This window comes from Leucoraja erinacea, chromosome 13, assembly GCF_028641065.1.
Source record: "Leucoraja erinacea ecotype New England chromosome 13, Leri_hhj_1, whole genome shotgun sequence".
Lineage (NCBI taxonomy): Eukaryota > Metazoa > Chordata > Chondrichthyes > Rajiformes > Rajidae > Leucoraja > Leucoraja erinaceus.
In genome coordinates, this window is record NC_073389.1 from 11,190,094 (window position 1) to 11,211,790 (window position 21,697).

At 43.3% G+C, this 21,697-nt stretch overlaps 1 protein-coding gene across 2 annotated transcripts in view; it reads left to right on the plus strand.

Annotated features, from left to right (window-relative positions):
• arhgap31 (Rho GTPase activating protein 31) overlaps nt 1–21,697 on the plus strand; it is a 118,234-nt gene that overhangs the window by 13,575 nt on the left and 82,962 nt on the right. The window lies entirely within an intron of this gene.

Here is a 21,697-nt window from a genome sequence, read left to right on the forward strand (position 1 = left end):
CGTTTCAGAAGTAGGACTAAAAAGGCACAGCAATTAATCTCCCCATCAACAAACCCCTCCCTGCCTGCTTCTCTCCACCCCCCCCTCCCTCCCACCCCACGCCCCCTCCCACCAACCAACCTCTCAAAATAAAGCAGCATTAAAATCAGGGATGAACCATTGACACACTCATAAAGAACGTCTCTGAGAAATTAATTGTGTTTTAAACCTAGCAGATCTGACATTTATAGTTTTAATAAATTCTGCTTTATAAGATGTGGACTTGTATGTCAGCCAGTTATTGTAGAGATATGGGGATAAGACTTCCTGTGTACTTGGTGGCCTACGACAGGTGTAATCTGTACAAAAAGTTAAAACCCTGTGTAAAAGAACATTTTATAAACTGGGAAGTATATTAAAGCACTGATTTTCAGGCAAGAAACATAGAAACATAACATAGAAAATAGGTGCAGGAGTAGGCCATTCGGCCCTTCGATCCAGTATCATCATTCAATATGATCATGGCTGATCATCCACAATCAGTACCCCGTTCCTGTTTTCTCCCCATATCCCTTGATTCTGTTAGCCTGAAGAGCTAAATCTAACTCTCTCTTGAAAACACCCAGTGAATTGGCCTCCACTGCCTTCTGTGGCAGAGAATTCCACAGATTCACAACTCTCTGGGTGAAGAAGTTTTTCCTCATCTCAGTCCTAAATGGCCTACCCGTTATTCTTAAACTGTGACCCCTGGTTCTGGACTCCTCCAACATCGGGAACATTTTTCCTGCAAGGAGTTATGAGCAGATATTTGAAGTTTGTGTCGGTCAGTATTTCTCGGGACACTATTGCCATTGTCACACTGTAAATCTTCACTGTCTTCCTCCAACCCAGACAAGAAATACAATTGGCACTTTGCCAGATACTGTTTGCCCTGTAGTGTTCCTTGGTTCATGGGTGTTGCTGTTCACTGAGGCAAGCAACAGGAATGGAAATTACATCAGTCATCACTCAGCTAACAGGAGCTGGTACAAGAACACTTGCACCACATGATACCTGTAGTCCTTAAAGAGTTACATTCATATATACTAAATGTGTTTGTGAAAAGATCTCTACTCCATGCAAACCCCAGCTATATACAAATAGTGAATTAACTCAGCAAACGACATGTATATGTAAAATTATTAAATCGACTAATATTCTGACCTGAAGCATCACCCATTTCTTCTCTCTAGAGATACTGTCTGTCCCGCTGAATTACTCCAGCTTTTTGTGTATATCTTCAGTTTAAGCCAGCATCTGCAGTTCCCTCCTATAAATGTACTTATTGTCCAGACCCCTCATCTCGCATTCCAGGGATCCAGTGTTTCAATGTTTCGGACATGATAAAAAAGTTGGAGGAGTTGCATTAGTAGTCAGGGAGAATGTCACAGTCAGAGAGGACATACTGATGGGTTTATCTACTGAAGCATTATGGGTAGAGCACAAAACTAAAAAACATGCAGTCACTCTAATGCTATTATACTACAGGCTTGCCAATAGCCAGCGGAGAGGGTGGATGAGAGGAGCAGATTGCAGAGAGGCGCGAAAACAACAGGTTTATTGTGGTGGGTGACTTTGTACCCACTGAAGCTTGGGAAACGAGCCTGGCCAGGTTACTGTTTAAGAAGGAACTACAGATGCTGGAAAATCGAAGGTAGACAAAAATGCGTGAGAAACTCAGTGGGTGAGGCAGCATCTGTGGAGCGAAGGAAATAGGCGATGTTTAGCTTTGAGACCCTTCTGGCCAGGTTACTGCTATATCAGAGGACGGCCATGTTGATGTCAGTTATTATACCTCAATTTTGAACCTAATTCTAACCTAATTCCACCTGGAGACCTTTGGGGAAAGTACTCAAGGGGGTAAAACAGATTCTAACATTGTTAGACAAGAGACGAGGAGAGTGGATTGGCAGCAGCTGTTATTGAGTAAGTCTACACCAGGCCTGTGGGAGTTGTTTAAAGAGCAGCTGATCAGCGTTCAGCACTGGCCTGTTCTGGTGAGCAGGAGGGATAAGGATGGCAAGATATGGGAACAGAGGATTGCCAGAGCTGTAGTAAATTTGGCTCAAAACTAAAAAGGAAGCATATGTAAGGTTTAGGATGACGAGACCAAACAGAGGCTTTTAGGAATATGAAGCAAGCAGGAAAGAACTCAAGCAGGCAATTACACGAGCCAAAGGGGCCATGAAATATCTCGGCATCAGATGAATGAGAATCCCCATTTTTTACATGAACATTAAAAACACAAGGGTAGCAAGGGAGAAGGGGGGGGGGGGGGGGGGGGGACTGTCGAAGGATAAAGGAGGGAATTAATGCTTGGAGGCAAGCTACTAAATTAGTTCTTTGCATCTGCACTCACCAAAGTGAAGGACATGGAGTATAGTCAAATCAGTGAGGGAAGTTTTAGATTGAAATAGAAGTGGTGTTTGGGCCTCGTGAAAAGCACCAAGGTGGATAAATCCCCAGGGCCTGATGGGATCTATCCCAGATTATTTACAGAGGCAAGGATTGCAGGAGCTTGACGAAGATCTTTGTATCCTCTCGATTCTCAGGCGAGTTCCCTGAGGACTGGAGAGTCGCCAACGTTGTTCCTTTGTTTAAAGAGGGAAGTGGAAATAATGCAGGAAATTATAGGCCAGTGAGCCTCACGTCAGTGGCAGGGAAGCAAGTGTTTCAGGACAGGATTTACTTGCATTTGGATGAAACCAGACAGCATAGTATAGTCTGCGGCAGAAATATTTTACTCATTCGAGTTTTCTACGGTGCTAAAGGTGATTAATGAGGATAGGGCAGTGGATGTTTGTCCACATGGAATTTAGCAAGGCATTTGATTAAATCCATGTGTAGGAAGGAACTGCAGATGCTGGTTTAAACCAAGGATAGACACAAAAAGCTGGAGTTACTCAGCGGGTCAGACAGCATCTCTGGAGAAAAGGAACAGGTGACGTTTCAGGTCTGGACATCATCAAGAGAGTCAGGAGTGTTTTATTGTCATATGTCACAGATAGAACAATGACATTCTTACTTGCAGCAGCACAACAGAATATGCAAACATAGTGCTCTGTAAACAATATAATAAATGGGAGGGAAAAAAAGGTTCAGTGTGTGTAGATATAGACATACTCACAAATACACATATACACGGATCATATATATACATATACAGACACACACATGCACACAGAAAAAGATCTTGGCGTTCGAATCCATTGTCCCCTTGAAGTGGTAATACAAGTGGATAGAGTGGGTAAAGAAGGTGCATTATGTGCTTGGTGTGATCGGTCGAGACATTGAGTATAAGAGTCCTGGAGTCATGTTGCAGCTTTGTAAAACTTAGGATATGCCGCATTTGGAGTATTGTGTGCAGTTTTGGTTGGTCCATTAGAGAAAGAATCCGGAGGCTTTGGAATGCTGCTTAGATTAGCGAGCGTTAGAAATAAGGAGAGGTTGGAGAGATTTGGATTGGTTCCTCGGGAGTTGTGGAGGTTGAAGGGAGATGTGATTGAAGTATATAAAATAATGAGATGCATAGATAGGGTAGACAATCAGAACCTTTTATTCCCAGAGACATCAAACACCAAGAGGCCCATCTTCAACGTCAGAGGGGCATAGTGTGAAGGAGATGTGGGGGGGGGGGTTCTAGCAGATATTGGTGGGTATCTGGAACATGCTGCCAGGGTGATGGTACAAACACATACAATATTGGGTGTTTAAGAGACTATTAGGTAGGCACAAGAATATGCAGGGAATGGAAGGATGTGATCACGTGACCAAGCCTAAGGAGATTAACCTGACATCATATTTGGCACAGACATTGTGGGATAAACGGACTATTTCTGTGCTGTACAGCCCTGATCTGTACAAATCATCCTCTATAAAATAAACCTACCATCTGTACACTATCCATTCTAAGAATTGATAATTTCCATAAAATATTCCTCCTTCATGCAGATTAACCTTATCCCTTACTGCTGTGGTTACCTTAAATAAGCATAATTATAAACTCGTAGTGCAACGTATTTTCTGAACATCAACCTAAATAATATACCAGTCAAATAGTTTTTGTTAATTACTACAGCAGTAAAAATGTTACATTGTTTTGAGCATAATGCCATCATAAAAAACACCTTAAAGCCAAGCATATTATTTACTTCTTTGATTCCTTCTCGTCTTTACTCCTCTGCTTTCACTGTTTAGCATCTGTACTCCCTACAGGCACTGAATCTTTTCTCTGTCCTGCTGTTCCTGTTAAAGGTAGAACATCATTGCCTCTGTTCTTGGCATTCTTCCAATTCTTGCACTTTGGAGATAATTATGGTAATGAACGTCTGAAGAAGGGTTTCGGCCCGAAACGTTGCCTATTTCCTTCGCTCCATAGATGCTGCTGCACCCGCTGAGTTTCTCCAGCTTTTTTGTGTAACCTTCGATTCTCCAGCATCTGCAGTTCCCTCTTAAACATTGGAGATAATTATATCCAGCTTCACTGGGGCCATTCCATATTGAGCCAACATCGGTAAGTCCAAGTCTGTAGGAAGGAACTGCAGATGCTGGGTTACACTGAAGATAGAAGCAAAATGCTGGAGTAACTCAGCGGGACGGGCAGTATCACTGGAAAGAAGGAATGGGTGAGGTTTTAGGTCTGAAGAAGGGTCTCGACCCAAAACATCACCCATTCCTTCACTCCAGAGATGCTGCCTGTCCCGCTAAGTTACTCCAGCATTTTGTGTCTATCTTCGTTAAGTCTAAGCGCTGTGTTACCTTACCAATATTTTTTGGAATCCTAGCAAATGGCACAGCTGTTGCCCTGACACTGTGATAAATCAGGTGGATTTATTATGGAGAACAAGGAAATGGAAGACGAGTTGAACAGGTACTCTGTCTGCACTAAGGAGAACACAAACAATCTCCTAGATGCACTAGGGGACAGAGGACCAAGGGTGAAGGAGGAACTGAAGGAAATTCACATTAGTCAGGAAATGGTGTTGGGTAGACTGATGGGAGTGAAGGCTGATAAATCCCCAGGGCCTGATGGTCTGCATCCCAGGGTACTCAAAGAGGTGGCTCTAGAAATCATTGGTGATCATTTTCCAATGTTCCATAGATTCTGGATCAGTTCCTGAGGATTGCAGGGTAGCTAATGTTATCCCACTTTTCAAGAAAGAAGGGAGAGATAAAGCAGGGAATTATAGATCAGTTAACCTGACATCGGTGGTGGGGAAGATGCTGGAGTCGATTATCAACGATGTAATAGCGGCGCATTTGGATAGCAGTAACAGGATCGGTCCAAGTCAGCATGGAGCAGGAAACATGTTCCCGATGTTGGGGGAGTCCAGAACTAGCGGCCACAGTTTAAGAATAAGTGGGTAGGCCCTTATGTCCTTTTGTCTATGTATCTATGTATTGTCCGAGTCCAGTGTGTGGATTGTTTTCCAGTTGGACAATTCCACACCTTCACTCCCTGGTATCAGAAGCAATAACTATCATTATTGCCAGAACTTGCTTTCTTTAACACCTTGCATACCTTCATCTGTGATGCTTGTAGCACCATGCCAACTTTCATGGACCTTACGAAGTTGGGTGGCAACCATAACATTCCTGCCACCATCTCCTCCTTTTACACCCACTGGACCTCCCAATTTAAGAGAGAGTTAGATATAGTTATTAGAGCTAATGGAATCAAGGGATATGGGGAGAAAGCAGGAACGGGGTACTGATTTTGGATGATCAGCCATGATCACATTGAATGGCGATGCTGGCTCGAAGGGCTGAATGGCCTACTGCTGCACCTATGTTTCCATGTCTATGTTTCTGACCTCCTGCATGTGACACAGCCAGAAGACCGTACCATGACTACCACTTCTGTGGGGTAGTGTCTTGCTTTCGCATGCCCTGAGTGAAACTGCTTCACATTACTCATTGCCAACTTACACTTGCCAGGGAATGCTTGTGTCATTGAGTTTGATGCAATGATGAAAAACCCTTCAGAAATTAAACACAAGGAAAAGGAGAATCGTGTGTGGCCAATTTTGTCTTCGGGGACAGTTTTATGACCTAACTATTTTGAATGGTCGGTAAACTAGAGCTAGAAATGTTAACTTCCAAATACAAATGTTTCCAGAAAAAGTTAAACATGTAAACATTTGAAAACATTTCTTTGCAGGAAATATAATAAACCTTAACTAAACATTGTAAGAAATTTAGCACCAGCATGTCTATTGGCAGTGTTAAACACTTTTATAAATTTCAGCCATTATTTCCAACAATAAACATTTCATGAACATTGATCAGCATTTGAAGAGTGAGGTAAATTTTGGTGAATGTAGTTAAAGCCTTTGAGAGATGTTTTGAAAGAACTGTATGAATTGTAGACACAAAATGCTGGAGAAACTCAGCGGGTGAGGCAGCATCTATGGAGAGAAGGAATTGCCGACATTTCGGGTCGAGACCATTCCGCAGACTGAAGAAGGGTCTCGACCTAAAACGTCGCCAATTCCTTCTCTACATAGATGCTGCTCACCCGCTGACTTTCTCCAGCATTTTTGTGACTACCGTCGATTTTATCAGCATCTGCAGTTCTTTCATGAACTGTATGGACCATTGCCTAAAAGTGAATGAATGAATGAATAAGTTTATGAATAAATTTATTGGCCAAGTATGTACACATACAAGGAATTTGCCTTGGTGCTCGGCTCGCAATTAACAACACGACATACAGTAAACAATTAAGAATAAAACATAAAACATTAAGAATAAAACATTTTAGTTTAAACATGTGAATGAAATAAAATACCAGAGCAAAAGGAGGCTACAGACTTTTGGTTATTGAGTAGAGCTACTGCTCGTGGAAAAAAGCTGGTTTTATGTCTGGCTGTGGTGGCTTTAACAGTCCGGAGTCGCCTTCCAGAGGTAAGTGCTTCAAAGAGTTTGTGGCCAGGGTGAGTGGTGTCAGAGATGATCTTACCCGCTCGCTTCCTGGCCCTTGCAGTGTACAGTTCGTCAATGGGGGGAAGGTTGCAGCCAACAACCTTCTCAGCTGATCGAACGATTCGCTGCAGCCTCCAGATGTCGTGTTTTCAGGAATACTACAATAATAATAATAATAATAATAAATTTTATTTATGGGCGCCTTTCAAGAGTCTCAAGGACACCATACAAAATTTAGCAAATAGAGTAAAAACATGTAAGCGGAATGAAATAAATAGTAAAGACATCACCAGTACACAAATTAAAGACAATGATGGGTGTGGATGTATATTTCCTCTGATCATTACCTGCTTCTGGCTGCCATTTTGAGAATTGAGAGGCAGCAGCTACAGCCAGAGGATTGTGGAAATATATCCAGCAGTCGAGCGGCTTTAGGTGTGATCAGCAGAGGGCTGCTCTGGAGCCTGGCTTTGGGGAGCTGGAGGATTCCTCATGAGATCCCATGGACTCTACAATCCACAAAGAAAACTGAAGACGAATTAATGAAGTGTGGGCAAGCTGCTCCATTACTGTTCCAGTGGCCTGGGTTCAACCCTGAGCTTCAGCGCTGTCTGTGTGGAGTTTGAACGTTGTCCATGTGACTGCTCCGATTTCATCCCACACCCAAAGAGGTTTAATAGGTTAATTAATTATTGTAGGTGAGTGGTAGAATCTGGGGGGGAGTTGCTGGGAATGTGGGGAGACTAGGTTACAAGTACAATTAGTGGAGAAATGGGAGCTGGCATCGCGTTAAGGAGCTGAATGGCTTCCTTCTTCATCCATATCATGAGAAAATACAAAAATATCTGAAAAAAAATATTTCCTGAAAGTGATATGCTTTGTATTTTTTCATTTTACTGCAAGGAGAAAATTAAAACCGAATAACTCAGAAGAATTTTCTTTGGTTATTTGATAGCATGAAAGCAAACACCTTAATGATGTCTAGTAAGTCATATTCCACCAATGTTCTTTAATCCAACTGTGGTCCAAACTAGTATAGCCATTTTGGATGCGGGAATGCACAAATGGAAGAATATACTGTTCAGATCACAAGAGAATAGTCCATCATTTGACTTGTCGCAATGATTACTGCCCGGTAGTTCTACCAGCGACCACAATGAAGTACCTCCAAAGATTGGAAATGGCCCACTCTGCACCAGCCTCCCAAACCACCGACACCCATTGCAATTTGCCCACAGGAAAAGAGGACAGTATCTTCCTTGCCCTACATTCAGCTCTGGATCACCTTGACAATTAGAACACCCATGTCACTGATAATAGCTCAGCCTTCAACATCATAACACTGATTAAGCTCACGTCTAAGCTCTTGGACCTTGACATTGGGGCCTCCATATGCAACTAACTTTTGGACTTCCTGACCAGCAGACCTCAGTTAGTTAGAATTAGTTGGAACATCTCTTCCACCCTGACCCTCAACACTAGAGACCTTCAGAATGGTATGTTCTGTCATCTCCTCTAATCCCTGTATACACATGACTGTGTGGCCAAGTACATTGCCAACTCCATCTTTAAGTGTGTAATTGATAACACTGTTGTCGCTTGGATCAACGAGAACAATAAGGTGGAGTACAGAAAGAGATTGGGACCCTTGTGTCGTAGTGTCAGAACAGCAGCCTAGCCCTTAATGTCGGCAAGATGAAATAATTATTGGTTCATCCAAGATACTTGAGAAGGGCTGTGGGGTGAACACACCCAAGTCTTGACAATGGAACTGCTATAGAGCTGATGGACATCTTCAAGTTTCTTGGCATCCATATCACCAGCAAGCTATCTGGGTCTCTCTAAACTGATGCATCTAAGAAGCGTTGGCATGCCTGTGAAGATTCTCTTGAACTTCTGCAGATGCGCAATTGAATGTATTTTGACGGTTATGCATCTCAGCCTGGCACGGCAACTGCTCTGCTCTTCACCTGCTAACTTGTAGAGTTTGGTGAACACCACCCTGGCCATGACAGGCTCTTCACATCCTCCCATCCAGTGCATCTTGACAGTGCGTTGCATCAGGAAGGCAGGAAGTACCATTAAGGATGACCGCCAGCCTGGCCATTCCCTTTTCTTTCTTCTACCTTCTCAGAAGAAAGATAAGCTTGAAAGCCTAGTTGTCTGGACTTAAGAACAGCTTCTTCCACAAGGCTATCAGACATCTGAACCATCCACCTCTTTGTCACACCCTTCCCTGAGGTCCTGACTCACATCCTTGCACAAAACTCTACGTCATTCAGTGATTCAATTCTTGCACTTTTTTTTTGCACTACTTCAGTTTGCACTGCAATCGTTGCGACATCTTGTTGATTTGCATTTGTTGCTGTATTTATTGTTGTCACTACCATTATCATGTATAAATAATACTCTGCGAGTTTCATGTGAACAAGGTATTTCATTGCACCTTGGTGACCATAAACTAATCTAATCTCAATTAAAATAGTTGCCCAATAAACAAAGCATATAGTGATATCTAATAATAACAATGTTTAAGATCCATACATCACCTTTTCCACCAGTTTAGTTTAGTTTATTGTCGCTTGTGTTGAGATACAGTGAAAAGCTTTTGTTGCGTCCTAACCAGCCAGCAGTAAGACAATGCATGATTACAATCGAGCCATTCGCAGTGTACAGATACACGATAAGGGAATAACGTTTAGTGCAAGGTAGAGCCAGTAAAGTCCAATTAAAGATAGTCCAAGGGTCCCCGAAGCGGTAGACAGTAGTTCAGGACTGCTTTCTGGTTGCGGTAGGATGGTTCAGTTGCCTGATAACAGCTGGGAAGAAACCGTCCCTGAATCTGGAGGTGAATCTGGAGATAATTAGTGAAATATCCCCAGGCACTTCACGGCAGCATTAGCAGAGACAATTTGCCATTAGGCCCTGTCAGGCATTCTTGGAGACAATACATTCAGGAATGGTTAAAGAGGTAGGATTTACAGCATCCTGTAGGGGCCAAGGGAAGTGGACAGGCAAAGAGATTTAAGGAGAAAATTCCAAAAATACAGTGCAAGGAGGAAAAAGCATGGAAGGACTAACTGGATAGCTGTTTCAACGTGCTGGCATAAGCATGATGGAGTGAGTGGCCCCATTTGTGTACTATATTAATCATGTTTGGCAATAATTGAAGACAATTGTCAAGTCCACACCCTATTCATTGCAAAATGTGATGGAAATGGAAATTATTTCACAAATGATTAATTTCTGAATTACACTCAGATTGTGAGTCGGCATACTGGGAGTTCTCAGTCTGTAATTTAATCCAGAAATCACAAAGAGTGTGGGGCTTTGGCTGCTTTAATCAAGCACCTAGAATAACAAATCACTTACAAAATGCAGACATTCCTCGGGCTGTCACCTCTGAACCAGCAGGTTCCTGAGCTGCAGAGTTCATTAATCATCTTTGCACCACAATCCTGGATAATACCACTAAATCACATCATTCAGAACTTCAAAGATCAAGCATTCATAAAGTCACCAGCAGAAATCCCATAATCAGATTACAACTTTGTTGCTGCTCCCTAATGTGCAACATCTGCACCGACGCAGGAATGTTACAGAAGGGGCTAATGTTTTATTGTATGACATTCTGGAAATTGGTGGAACTCTCTCTAAAAGGGAAGCTGATTGGATTCCATTTTCTAGGAAGAGAAAAATTGTTTACCTGTGAGATGTTACTGATCCTGGATCAGATCCCGGAAAAAGAATTTACATTTGATGCAAATTTACATTAACGTCAGGTCACATTCCAGCTCAGATTTTTACTTTGATGCATCATAAGAACAGAAAAAAACATAAATTAAAGGAACAAGGTTGGCTGTCCCACCCTTCAAAAGTTCTGCCTTTCAATGCAGTCGTGGCTGGTCCTTTACTTCAATATCATATCCCCAATTTCCCCCCGCACACTTCGATGTGTCTCGAAATCTATTTATATTCTTCCTTCAAGAATAGAGTCTGAAGAAGTGTCTCGACCTGAAACGTCACCCATTCCTTCTCTCCAGAGATGCTGCCTGTCCCGCTGAGTCACTCCAGCATGACGTGTCTATCTTCATAGCTTTCACCTCGCTGTTGTCAGACTCGTGATGGACTTTGTTGCGGCATGCAAAACTAAGATTTTCAATGTATCTATATGTATTAATAAACCAAATATCAAATAAATATGTTTAAGAGGGAACTGCAGATGCTGGAGAATCGAAGGTTACACAAAAAAGCTGGAGAAACTCAGCGGGTGCAGCAGCATCTATGGAGCGAAGGAAATAGGCAACGTTTCGGGCCGAAACGTTGCCTATTTCCTTCGCTCCATAGATGCTCCTATCAAATAAATATATTTGGAGACTTGCCCTCTGTGGTAAAGAATTACAAGAGTTCAACGTTATATGAATAAACACATTTCTCCTCTTAGTCCAAATCTCATCTCCTGTACTGTGAAGGACAGTGGACCTCATATCAGTCTGAAGGGTCTCGACCCGAAATGTTACCCATTCCTTCTCTCCAGAGATGCTGCCTGTCCCGCCGAGTTACTCCAGCTTTTTGTGTCTACCTCTGTTTTAAACCAGCATCTGCAGTTCCTTCATACACAGTGGGCCTTTATGGCCAGGCTGAGACTTGTCACAACTTGGAACATGAATTACACAAAATGGTGGCAGAAACATGGCGACTCTTGCATACTGTCTCAGTGCAATCTACTTCTCCTACACTCTTGTACTTTAAGTATGATTGTGTCTATGACACAAGATTTTTACTGAATTGCAAAAAAGGAATTTCACTGTATCTGGTGCATGTGGCAATAAAGTACCATTGAACCATTGAAATGGCGTCTCAGTTCTAGACCCCTTCGCCCTGCTGGGGGAAGCATCTTTTCAGCATCCAGGCTGTCTAGCCCTGTCAGCATTATATGCATGAGATATCCTCTCATTTTTTCCAAATTCCAGCAAATCTAAACAACCCAATCTATCCTCATTGCGCATTCTGCCTTCCCTAGAATCTGTCTGGTGAACCAACCTCTCCACTCTATACATTCAAGTCCACCTGTCCATATGTCAGGTGACCAAAACAGCACACAATACACCCAGTGTGTTCTCACCACATTTTCTACAATCAAATCCTCTTTCAATGAAGGCCAACATACTATTTGTCCTGAAGATCGACACAAAAAGCTGGAGTAACTCAACTGAAGAAGGTTCTCGACCCGAAACATTACCTATTCCTTTTCTCCAGAGATACTGTCTGACCGGTCTGGTTAATTCAGCTTTTTGTGTCTATCTTTGGTATAAACCGGCATCTGTAGTTCCCTCCTACACTATTTGTCCTTTTGCACTTGCATATTTTCTCAGTAACTCGTGTTGAAGGATACTTTGTACATTGTGTTACTTGGGCTCCACTGCCACTCTACTGCCCTGTGAACTATTTCCTATCTTCACAAATGAGTCTCCAAAGTTGTAATTATTCCCTTGCTGAGCTGCATGCCTTGTGGCATTATTGGAATAACCAATTATCATTAGAATGATGCTAGGGTAGTATGTGAGACTTTCTGCGGTGAGTTTTAATAACACAAATTTTAATAACACAAGTGCAGTAATAAATTGAAACTCAAAGGGAGTTTGAGCTGTTTTTTTCACAAGGCAAACTGCAAAGATACATAAATCATCATGTAATCAGAGACAATTTGCTGCTCTCATTCTGTCCCTTCCTTGTTGCATCTCACTTGACGATTTTAACATAACTGACCACCATTATATATAAGAAGGAACAGCAAATGCTGGTTTAAACCAAAGATAGACAAAAAATGCTAGAGTAACTCAGCGGAACAGGCTGGATAGAAGGAATGGGTATCGTTTGGGTCGAGACCCCATCTGACGAAAGGTCTCGATCCCAAAACGTCACCCATTCCTTCTATACAGACATGCTGCCTGTCCCGCTGTGTCACTCCAGCATTATTTCCCCCATTGAACGCATGTACCTCTTTAAAGGCAAAACTATCTCAAACATGAACATGAACCTAAATAATGAATACCAGGTAAAAAATATTTTTTAATTGTGATGCAAACTAATTTTTACTTATTCTATAAATTTGAATTATATAAATCAGAATTATTTTATTATAATCAATCCCTCAGGTAAATAGTAATTTCCCCCACAGTACATTCATAATGAAGATAGACACAAAATGCTGGAGTAACTCAGCGGGACAGGCAGCATCGCTGGAGGGAAGGAATGGGTGACGTTTCGGGTCGAGACCCTTCGTAGGTCTCGTTCCTTCTCTCCAGAGATGCTGCCTGTCCCACTGAGTTACTCCAGCATTTTGTGACTATCTTCGGTTTAAACCAGCATCTGCAGTTCCCTCCTGTACACTTTAATGACACCGGATGACCAGGGAGAAATACTGCTACTTAGCCTCTTAAATACAGACTTTTAATTCTTTGCCAGTCCTGTCATCTGATTTCTAACTTTAGCATCATCAATCAGTGGGAAGAGGGCATGCCAGCCAAATAATCTAACGGATGTGACAGACACACGAAGGCACTTGCAATTCCCACTCATGTACCAGGCATTTGACCTTCTGCATGGAAATCCAGCTTGTGTTTTTATAGCTCTTTAATTATCTTCACTGCACAGTATTCTGAGATGGAAGTGCGTGTCTGTGTGTGAATAAACTTGACATTACGATTTTGTTGATATTAGCTCCCATCAGACAGTCTTTCCTATAGTGAGATTTCAGAAGGGGTTGTTTGGGTTTATTTGCTCTTGCTGTAATCGGGATTACCATTGACATCTGACCAGTGATACAGACATTACAACAGTCAATGTTGGGGGCAAGGGACTCTGAGCAATGGTTCAGGTATTCCAGCAGAGCAAATATCGATTCCCCATTGTTTGAGGAATGTTCGCAGTAGCTCGGATAGTAGCACTCTTGTCTACATTGTGCACGGAATCCCCGCTGAGTCTCCAGTACAGTGGTGAGGGGATTGTTGGCTCTTGTTGAAATGAGGCCCCATCTGCCCTCTCAGCCGATGGTGAACAATATGAGCAAACAGGGGAGATAGTGCCAGTTTGAAGAAGGATTCCGATCCAAAATGTCGCCCATCTTTTCAAATTCATGCTTGCTGCCTATCAGTTGCTACCCAAGCCTTGCCCCTCAATCAGCACAAGTGAAATAGACTCTTTGCTTCAGAATGCTCTTTATGTTGAACTGGCTATTAGAAGAATGTCTGAAGAAGGGTCTCGGTCCGAAACGTCACCCCATTCCTTCTCTCCAGAAATGCTGCCTGTCCCACTGAGTTACTCCAGCATTTTGTGTCTTATCTTTGGCTTTTAGCAAATTGGTTGCTGCATTTCCTACTATGCCATTTGGCCATGGTGGGAAGTATTTAAATGGCTGGAAAGCACTTTGGGAAATATTGTATTGGTGAACCGAGTGAGGCAAATACACTCCTTCCACCTTGGCCTAACCAGCAATAATTCATAGCGATTCACTTCTGTATGTGAGCCCCACTGTGCGGGGCCTGAGAAATCCCTTGCGTTTAGGTGGTGGCCTTATGTAGATAGGATGCCAAAAGACTTGTTTAAAGATTAGCGATTCTTATTACGTGGTTTCAGTAATGGCAGCAAGGTGATAGGTCTTTAAAATTGTAGCTATTAAAATACTCATCCTTATTGTGAAATCTTGCCTTTCCCCGCAATGTCACCCTCTGTGAAAACAGAGCTCCCCCAATTCTGGCATTTTTGTCCCTCGCTGAATTGAATCACTCCACTATCTCTGACCATACCTAAGCTTTGGCTGGCATCTTGGGCTATGCTTCTGGTTCTCTAGTTATGTCATTCAGCATCAACTTTTTGTATATTAATACTCCTGAGAATCACTTACTATTCAAGGATGTTGATAAATTCAAGTAATAATAGTTGTAAATAGAGAAGTCTAACATGGATTGGACTGATGCTGATGTCCTTAGACTGATGTCCTTAGACTGATGCTGCTGTAGGAGGTTTTAGGTTCTCTGACTCGTGCCTCGTTGTCACCTTCCCCTCAGCCAACAATGAACCATTGTATATTTCCTTATCATCGTCTGCTTTGACCTGTTCTTTTCACACTTTACATGTTATTTGTACCCTTCCATATCTCTGGTTTCCCTTTCCCCTGACTCTCAGTCTGACAAAGGGGTTTGACCCGAAACGCCACCCATTCCTTCTCTCCAGAGATGCTGCCTGTCCCACTGAGTTACTCCAGCATCTTGTGTCTATCTTCAGTGTAAACCAGCATGTGCAGTTCCTTCCTACACCAATTTACCCCTTTGATTGAGACAATGCCGTTTCATTCATACATCCTGGAGGGAACGTTATTGCGTCAGTTACATCTCTTTTCCTGTTTGGCTTTTGCAGATCTTTCTCTTCATATACAAAACAAATCTTGTATTTGTTAGGTTTGTGTCGAATGCCGTGATGCAACGTTTAACATGTTTCCTTAAAAATTCCATGTTTGCTGTGGAATAACTGTTAACCTTTGACACTTGCTTTGGAAAAACAATGGACTGCAGTTGGATTTCTGACAAAAAGTGTACTTCATTTCCATGTGGTTTTTTTTGTATCCGTTGTATAACAGGATAGTGTTTGAAACTATTTTTGTTTGGTATCCCTTGATTCTGCTGAGTTCAACTACTTTAAAATCTGTTCTGCAATACTCTATCCCCTTGATTTAAAAATTCCTAAAAACACATAAATACTGCATTTGTTCAAATCAGAGCCATCCGTTTAAAGAAGGGTCCTGGCCTGAAACGTCATCAGTCCAATTCCCTCCACAGTTGCTGCCTGACCCACTGAGTTCCTCCAGCAGTTTTTTTGAAATCAGTTGTATATAATTCCTTCCAGTTGAATTATGGTTCATTTTAATGAAGATATTTGGCCATATATAATTAGTTGTCCTCATTGACAGTGTTAACATTCTTCTATGCAGGCTCCACCTTGTGATGTTCCATCTATAAATATCATACAGGAAACTCTTTGTGCAGTGCGGTATGTTTACTGAGTGTTTCTGTTGTCCAAAACTATTTGTTGGGCCGGTTGGCTCATAAAGCCTTCTGGTTGATTTAAAAATGTTGAGGTTCAATAAAATCGACAGCTGGTTCACATGGGAAATGGATGCATGACTGTGGGTTAGTGTTCATTAAAGACAATAAGTATAAAAGTACACTGGGAATACACATTACACTCCTGAAGTACATCAAGAGGGATGTATCGGAATGTTTACCCGTTAGTTGTGGTTCTGTTCAGCCACTTCAAATAAACCCTTGATTTATACTTTCCTTGTGGAGAAAGAATTAGTAACCTCTTCTTTTTTTTAACCAGCTGCTTAGCAAAATAGCAATTCTGTAATAAAAATAAAATAGTATTTTTGAGAAGCTCAAGTTTTTAATTCCCTGTCAAAGCCATACAAAATTCTCTGTCTAATATACATTATAAATTTCTAAAAATATAGACCAGATAAAATAGACTGTCTTTGTGCATTTTAGGAATGTAGATTTTTACAGTCTAAATATCTGAGTGGATCAGTTATAATGGTATATTGTATAATCCCACTGGTGGATGTGCTACATTGCATTCATTGACCTGTACAGAATCACCTATTAAATACAAACCTTTACAACCTATTCACATGTCAAACATTCTGAAGCTTTCGGTGCTGGCTAACCTTTGAGAAGTGTAGCAACTTCCAATGTCTTAAATTCAGAATAGCAGTGTCACCCATCCAAAAATAAATTGGGAATATAATAATATGAACCATTTGTAATATTGTGCATTAGGCCCATTCCTTGGAAAGTGAACCGAAATGTCACACACGTGACCAGATGTCGTCACAAAGTGTGATACTGTGGCGGCTCCTAAGGGTCGTCCCATTATACTGCCGAACCCCTCGGCACAGGAGTGGTGCAGTCCGGAGGCGGTCCTTAGCCGGAGGGTATAAAAGGCAGGGTTTGGGTGCCACCTTCCCCTGGTTTCGTCTTCCCCTGAACCGGGAGGAAATAAAGTAAAGTGCTTCTCAAACTGCGGACTACTTGCCTCATTTTGAGACCCACGCACTACATTGGTGACCCCCGACGCTCCATTGGCATCATGATGGAGACCGAACAAAGCCCCCTTCCACCGTCCCGGGGCATCACCCACCTTCTGACCATGGTGGACCGCTTCACGCGGTGGCCGGAGGCCATTCCGTTGGCTGACACCTCATCGGCTTCGTGTGAGCTCGTGATGACCGCTGCGTTTGCCCGTCGCACTGGATTGCTCGCTTCGGGGTGCCGGCGCACATCTCCTCACTCGCCGTTACCGGGGGGGACAGTTCACCTCCGAGCTGTGGTCAGCAATGGCTCGCTTGCTGGGGGTGCAGCTGCACCACACCACGGCTTACCACCCGCAAGCTAACGGTCTGGTGGAGAGGTTCCACCGGCAGCTAAAGGCGGCATTGAAGGCACAACTCTTCACCCCGGACTGGATGGACGAGTTGCCGTGGTTCATGCTGGGGGCCGGACCGCTCCCAAAGAGGAGAGGGGGCCTCATCATCGGCGGAGCTGGTGTACGGGTCGACACTCACAGTGCCCGGGGAGTTCGTGCCGTCGGCGCCGGAGCAGCAGGAAACGCCCTCCTGAGGAAACGCCTTCGCGAGGCACAGTTGGCAGGCTCGCAGGCCGTCCCGACATCCCGCCATGGGACATTTCGCCCACACGTGCCAATGGCCCTCACGGACTGCCACAAAGAGCGTCTTGACCTGCTCTGCCCCCCTGCTCCAGATGCCCACACAGAGTGGAGAGCTACTTCAGAGGCCGTACGAGGGCCTGTTTTGGTGCTGGAACACGGGGGGTCGACTTCTTGTCCTGGATAGTCCTTGGGGCCGGGGACCAATCTCTCGAGGCCGTGATCGATTGACCGTTTAAAGTCATTAAGCCGGTGATGGGACCTGGCTGACACGGAATAACTGACCAGCCGGGAGAGCTGGTTGCTCAACCTCGGCCCCGAGGGCGTCCCCCCTCACGACTCCCTCCACCTGTCACTCCACCTGTCCTCCCGCCGGCCCCCCTCGACCTGTCCCTCCACCTACGCCCCCGCAAGCCCCGGGCATCCGCTGACATCGTGTTCCGCACAGTGGTGGGGCCGGGTCGAGCGCCCGCCGGTGCGTTTTGTGCCTCTGGTTCTGGGGGGGGGGGGTCCTGTGGCGGCTCCTAAGGGTCGTCCCATTATACTGCCGAACCCCTCGGCACAGGCGTGGTGCAGTCCGGAGGCGGTCCTTAGCCGGAGGTATAAAAGGCAGGGTTTGGGTGCCATCTTCCCCTGGTTTCGTCTTCCCCTGAACCGGGAGGAAATAAAGTAAAGTGCTTCTCAAACTGCGGACTACTTGCCTCATTTTGAGACCCACGCACTACAATACATTAAAAAATTCTTGAAAGAGATTCAATTCATTCATCGCTATTTTCCAACCCGCAGAACTATAATGCGTGTCTGCTAAAGAAATGAACACTCTAGCTTTTTTAAATTCGGAGTTTGTAAAATGCTTCCGTGTGCCGTCACACACGTGGCCAGTCATATTTGATCTCTGACCCTTGACAAACGTTGTCAGCATAACATATTAAAAATTCACTTGATAAATCGAAAAAAATCTGAATCATATATACAGGACAAAACAATATACCTGTCATGCTTTCAGATTAAAAAAGACATATTCCACAATTTTTCATCTTTTTGGTCACACACGTGACTAAGACTGGGGCATTAGAAGACTAACTAGTAAAATGCAAAAAATAAAATAGAATTGAATATCAGATTATTTTGCCTGCCATGTCTTGCAAACCGTAATATATCTGAAAAGGGGACATGATTTATAAGAAACGTAAATGTACTGTAAGTGGAAAAGGAATTAGCTATCAATTGGTTTAAATTGAAAGTCAGAATTAGAAGTCATTTAGAAAAAGGGCAAATGGTCTGCACAAAAGCTGGAGTAACTCAATGGGACAGGCAGCATATCTGGAGAGAAGGAATGGATGATGTTTTGGGTCGAGACCCTTCAAGTATTCAAGAAAGTTGTGTGTGTGTGTGTGTGTGTGTGTGTGTGTGTGTGTGTGTGTGTGTGTGTGTGTGTGTGTGTGTGTGTGTGTGTGTGTGTGTGTGTGTGTGTGTGTGTGTGTGGTGTCTCAGTGACTGAGCTCAAGAATCCATTCGGCCCACAATGTCCATACTAGCCCTCTGTAAACCAGTAACAATGCTAGCTCTCCAGAAAGCCCCCCCCCCCCCATTGGCCAGCAATATTGGAATTGGTGGAGAGGTGGAATATTGCATCGTGGGACCAGCCCTCCTGTGTGAAGCTAGGACCCAACGTGTCCCACTTAGTTCAGTTTCTATTAGATTACTAGACTAAGTGGGTCCCGTTAGGTCTCAACATCACACAGGGTGGCTGGTCCCCCAACGCAATATTCCACCTCTCCACCAATTCCAATATTGGTGGCCAGTGGGGGGAGGGCTTTCTGGAGTGCTAGTATAGGTGTTGTGGGCTGAAGGGACTGGTTTCCAGAGGGTTAGTGTGGACATTGTGGGCCGAATGGATTCTTGGGCTGGCGGCTCAGTCACTCAAGCCTGTTGTGCTGGCAGCTCACTCACTTATGGCTGGTGGGCTGGCAGTTGACTCACGGCTATTCCTTGAAATTCCATTTCAAGCAGGGTGCAAAGCCACCAAATTCAAGTGCAGTTTCATACCATTTCAAGCAGGGTGCAAGGCCACTAAAGACAGCGAGTCATGACCTCTCCCTCCTCCATCTTGCAGAGACTGAGCCACACCCACACTTCTGGGTTTTATAGTCCCTCCCCCCTCCCACCAGAAGGGGTGTGGCCTTCATGGCATGATTGACAGGAGAGAGAATCTCAACATTTTTGAAACACTAAAAACTCTTTTATTTTACATCGATGGGAAAAATCCTCGGCACCAGATGAGCGGAGGGGGACTCTGAGTATGATGGCCAAAAATCACAGCCGTACGTGGTTGCGTTTCTTCTAAAATCAATATAAAGCGCAAACAGGAAGTGGTCAAGATTAGACTTTTAATTTTATAGGAGGCAAGGCAACTGTGATCAGGCAAGGCAACTTTAATTTGGCAAGGCAACTTTAATTAAGCAAGGCAACTTTAATTAGGCAAGGCAACTTTAATTAGGCATGGCATCTTTAATTAGGCAACACAGCTTTAGCATTTCCAAACCAAAGGCAACACATCTTTAGCATTTCCAAACCAAAGGCAACACAGCTTTAGCATTTCCAAACCAAAGGCAACACAGCTTTAGCATTTCCAAGCTATATTTTCAAACCACATTAAGGGCACTGACAGGTCAGTAAAACCACTCACAGTTTAGTAGACATGTGTTCAGTGTTATTCACAGCTCAGACTGAGAGATGTGACCCTCTCGCTCCCCCATCTTGCAGAGACTGACTGAAGCATTCAACACTTCCGGGTTTTATAGTCCCTCCCCCCTCCCACTAGCAGGGGCAGCAGAGAGAATCTCAACATTTATTAAACATTAATAACTCTTTTATTTTTCATCGATGGGAAAAATTCTCTTGTCCTGCGCAGCGGAGGGGGACTGAGTAAGATGGCCAAAAATCACAGCCGTGAGTGACAGCGTTTTTTCTAAAATCAATATACAGAACAACAGGAAGTGGTCAAGATCAGACTTTTAGTAATATAGATATTGCATCATTGCAATTATTCTGTTACTAGATCATATTGAGTATGGCATATTGTTGCAAATGTTTCATTGTGCCTTTCATTCCCACGATCAATAATTGTGCATTTAACTAAGTAACATCATAAAAATAACAGTAGGGTTTTTATAACATTCATCTGAAGTATTTATAGCTTTAGTGTATTGTTACTTGGCATCACTAAATTTAGATCTGCTGTGAACAATGAGTACTGGCAAGACAGACACTTTGAAATCTGCACTTCCTTTGTTTAACTGATCCTCAATCTACATTGGAGGAGACACAACCGACTGAATACAACCTCACGGAATGTTGTCAGGCCAGGACTTCATCCTCACGCTTTAAGTCTGTTTAAAAGTTATTTTTCAATAAAACATTTTGCTCAGCTGTTTTATCCACCAAACAAGTTGTGATTAAAAACAACAAAAAACGACCATCATTGCTACCTGTGAGAACTGCTTACATATTTGATTGTTTTACATTAAATCCCAACGAAGATAAATACATGGATGTAATTTACTTCAGTTCATGCTGCAGGACAGGAAATCTCTGATTTCTCTAACTTCAAGTAACCCTGGCATTCCCTCTCTCTCCATTCCTCCCCCACCCAAGTTACACCAGCTTCTCGTTTTCACCCAACATACAGCTAACAATGGCCAGTTTCCTTTATCATTGTTACTTTTTTGCATATCTTTCATTCATTGTTCTTTATCTCTCTACATCATCGTCTATATCTCTCGTTTCCCTTATCCGTAACTAGTCTGAAGAAGGGTCTCGACCTGAAACGTCACCCTTTCCTTCTCTCCAGAGATGCTGCCTGTCCCGCTGAGTTACTCCAGCATTTTGTGTCTATCCTCTGTACTGGTGGATAGAGTATGGGACTGAGGATGCATCCTTGCAGGGCACCAGTGTGGAGAGTTATCATGGAGGAGGTGTTGTCATCTATCCTCACTGAATGCGTTCTGTGGGTCGGAAAGTCATGGATCCA